Source organism: Theobroma cacao, chromosome 9 (assembly GCF_000208745.1).
Source record: "Theobroma cacao cultivar B97-61/B2 chromosome 9, Criollo_cocoa_genome_V2, whole genome shotgun sequence".
Lineage (NCBI taxonomy): Eukaryota > Viridiplantae > Streptophyta > Magnoliopsida > Malvales > Malvaceae > Theobroma > Theobroma cacao.
In genome coordinates, this window is record NC_030858.1 from 22,826,987 (window position 1) to 22,831,606 (window position 4,620).

The following is a 4,620-nucleotide window of genomic DNA, read 5'->3' on the forward strand; positions in this document are numbered from 1 at the left end:
AAAACTTTTAAGAATATATATAATTTTTTAAAATAATTTATTAAAAAAATTTAGAAGTGGCCCACCTTAATGGGCTGTTGTAGCCTAGTAGCTTGTGTTGCTGCCAACAGCACCTTGCTATTGTGTGTTGTCCAACAACAGACAGACGCTGTCTGCTCTCCAACAGCACACAATAGTGTGCTGCTTGGCAACACACCCAACCCTTCCTTCCTCTTTTTTTTTTAATGTAAGAAAAACTCTTTTTCTTAAAAAAAAAATTGATATAGGACAAACTCATTTTTCTAAAAAAAAAATTGTCATAAAAAATTAAAGAGACAAAATATTACCTAATTACCTTTTTCCTTTTGGCTTTCAACTTTATTCTCCATGAATGCACCAAATACATCAAGTAATATTAAAATTACATGGCTTTTCCTAATTACATAAATCTAAGGAAAAATAAAAATAAATCAAGAAGGAAACATGGCAATATTAGGCCACCCTTCTTATTACATAAACAAAAGAAAAAGGTTGCACGTAAAATATTTTAGTACAATTAATGTGAAAAAAACCTTGAATCATGCATAATAACATACAACTATATATGGATCACATCAAGATAGTTAAATATATGCAAAAGTGCCAACCATGCAAAATAAGTATAGGAAACAAAACTTCCAATGATCCTTACTCTGATACCAATTGTTGGAGTAGGATCTTAGTGGATTCATGAAATTGAGTAAAGCATGCATTTAAAAAAAAAATTATAAATATAGCAAGCAATCCAATTACGCAAGTGGAAACACACATAAAACACACATCATTCTTATTGCAAGTAACATAATCACATCCTAAATAAAAAAGAATCTATTAAGTAAGAAAAAAAACATACCTTTTATTTTGAGATTCTTATTTTCGGACACCACCACATCAATAAATGATTTCTCGACTAAATAGTTTACCACTTATTCTTCAAGAATGTTTTCAACTTGAACCTTGAGTGGACAAGGTGTGGAATGCAAGACTACAGGATGACAACTGATTTTATCTCTTTTTTCTTCCTAAAAATTAATGGCTATTTTCTTTAAAAAAAAATTCAGCCAAGAATGGGAGAGAGGAAGAAAGATACGACAAAGTTTAGAGGAGGAGGAGAGAAGTGACGGTTGAAACTTTTTAAAGAAAAAGTACATACGTTTCTTTTCATCCAATCTCTTTTCTTTTTCTTAAAACATTTACCTGAAAGGTTTAATCAAAATCAAATACCTTTGAATCAATCTTCACAATCCGTTTAGAGTTATAGAAGCATCAAACATGCTCCATAATTATCAAAATTAAATTACAAAATAAATAATTTAATTCTTAAATTATCATTTAGAGTTCTTGATAAAATAAAACTCCTTATGGAATAATAACCTTTATTTTATTATTATCCATCTTTATTTAAATAGAGTTAATAATAAATAAAAAAGTGATAATTAAACATGGAGTCTCCTTTTATCAAGATGGATGTCTAGATTCATTTTCCAAGAATCCTCTTAGCATTATCTTAATTAAAGACAACTCTTGTTTTTAACTAAGACAAAAAGATTTTGTCTTGTCTAAATTAAGACAAATATGTTTTCTTGTCTAGATTAAGATAAAAAATATTTTTCTTGTTTTAAATTAAGACAAATAGATTTTCTTGTCTAAATTAAGATCAAACATGTTTTCTTGTCTAAATTAAAACAAACATGTTAAAGTTGCCATTTTTGTACACAATTTAATTAATCAAATTAAAACATACATTCGAACTTAAACAAGTTGAATTCTACAAAACTAAATGAGGAATCTATTTGGACATAGATATTCCAAACTCCAATAAACTTATAATTATTCTTAATCTCATTAAAAATAATTCAAACTTATTAACCATGAAATCGCTCCACCATAGATTCATGGTTGCACTCTTGGATTAACTATAATTACAAGAAATAATTCAATAGTTAATATTAATTATTAGTTATCCAATTGCAAACCTTATATTGTGAACCCTCATAACCATCCAATGACAAAAGGTGAAATTATCGTTTTTCCTTTTATGTCAATTTTGTCCCTTAATCTCAAATTTCATCCAATTAGTTTTTCAATACTCTAGATCTAATCTTTTGAGTATCTAGATGTGATTAGTAGCTAATTCGTCAATCCACTAGGTCCAAATTAATCACCAATCTTCCTAAAATCACTAGAAGTGATGTTAATACTATGAACTCCATTATTTGGATATATGTTCCTAGATGAGTATCTCGATTATAATCCCAAAATACAGAGTCTAGATCAACTCTTTATGATGATCATGCTCATGGTAAATCAAAGATTATAAGGAGATTAAACACGACACCACTATCTATTAGGATTTCGATTCTATTATAAGCAAATGCTTAAGTGTGAGATCAAGGATTAAGTAACTGTTAAACTTAAATTTGATTCTCACATGATTTCAGTTCATGTTATAGTGTTAGTACTAAAAGTCAACCATTTCGATGATTTGAGACTCATCCTTCCTTGAAGTGAATCACATTTATTTCGTTGGAAGTAATGTGGACACTACAACCTTAATACAATAAAGTGACCAGCTTTATTATATGGCTGTGAATAATTTTTAGATTCAATTAAAATATATGTCTGCTATCTATGACTTCATGCAAATGTATTTTAATATCTCAATAGAATCATGGTAACTTAATAACTAGATAATGAATGCTTGCTTAAAACAAACTCTTCATCTTATTATCAAAATGTACTTTCATTACAAATTTAATAAAATTAAGCATGAGAATATACTTGCTTTCTAGGGCACCATATTCTCAAAATTCCTAATAATTACCTATAAAGAGAAATGATCTTTGGATCGATCGCAGTTCAGTAAATACCGTTGCTATAACCTTTATTCTTGTCAATTTGAGCTTCTACAAAAGATCTCTCAAAGGCGGTTAGACTTTCAAAATTCAGACCAAGCTCTGATATCAATTGTTAGTATTGAAATCTCAATGCACAATATACCAAAAAGGTAGTGAATTGATATTTATAAAAATCTCTTTGAAAATCACAGTATAATGATTAAAACTTTTTCACCCAAAAATATTTTCTAACATCGAAAGCAATATTTTCAACAATAAATTAATAAGTACAAAAATAATCAATCAAGGTAAAATTTTTTTCTTAAAATAAATGATAGCTATGAAAAGTAAAGGAAAAATATTTTCTTAAGTGAAAAACAACAAATCAATATAAATTTATTTTCCTAAGGCAAGTATAAACGATAAATAAAATGCAAAAATTAAAGAGAGATACAAACAATTTATAGTGGTTTGACTTTTTCGTTGCTTACATCCACTCCTTTGGTAATCAAGAAATTTCAATCCACTATTAAGGATTCTTACTTTTTAATGGGAAACAATAGCACTCACACAATCCACAAAGGGATTCTTGCTTTTTAACAAGAAGTAGTAACCCTTACATAATGTCACGACCCAAATCTTGAGCCATGACTGGTGCGAGGGCTCAATGGACATAGCCCACTAAGCCCAAGCAAACCTAGCTATATTATCCTGCTCATTATTCCATCAAATTACTAAAGTCACATTTCATAATTTAGAATCCAGTTAATGCTATTCATTGCCAACTTATAATGGCATTACCAACTAATAAACATGTGTTGTCTAAACATATGTCTTAATAATTTACATTGGGTTTGTCTATACACAACAAAGGAGTACTCAACTTCCAGCGGAGAGACTCGGACAAATGTATAGCTACTAAATGCCGAGACACCTACCAAGGGTTGAATATATGAAGACACTTCGACCTAGTTACCAACTGCCTCGTGATCTGAAAACATGAAGTTGAAAACGGTGAATATAAACCCAGTGAGTGAACTAGGAAGGGAACAAGCAACAGTAAGGAAGGATTTAAAAATCATGATGCACTTATTTCAAAACAATGCAATTTAATTTAGTGCTTATCAAAACCCTTCAGGAAAACCCCAATTGATTAAATCACTTAATGTAAAGGGTCCATGCTCAACAAAAGATTTGAAGAATGAAAACTTTAATAACTTTTATGCCTTTCCACTGTAGTGACATTTGACTTAAATTATCAACTGGCCGAGGGTTTTTTAGCGGGCTGAGGGTTTCTTAGCTGGCTGAGGGTTTTTCACCAAGCCCCTCATTTTAAACTTAATTTGTTTATTCCTTAATGTTGGAAGTCCATGCTCAACTATGGTACCAAAGAAGTGGAAAATAGCGCAGCAATTGATCAAGATACTAAGCGAAACAGAAAGTTTTTTGCTGCAGTGAGATTCAAGCCATAAAACACAAACTTTCTCGCTGCAGCGAGAACCATGTCTGGTGAAACCCTCAAAAACCCGAGAGTTTCTCGCTGCAGCGAGAATGAATCTCGCTACAGCGAGAAATAGGGCACCAGCAAAAATTCCCCATTTCCTCAAGAAAGGCCACCCAGTTCACATGACAAATGCAACATGAAATAGATATAAATTCCCAAAGCTTAACATGTCAAATTTCACATGCATTTCAACCATATACATATTCATGAACTTTCCATGACACACATATCTATATATGTATATATATATATATCCATCAT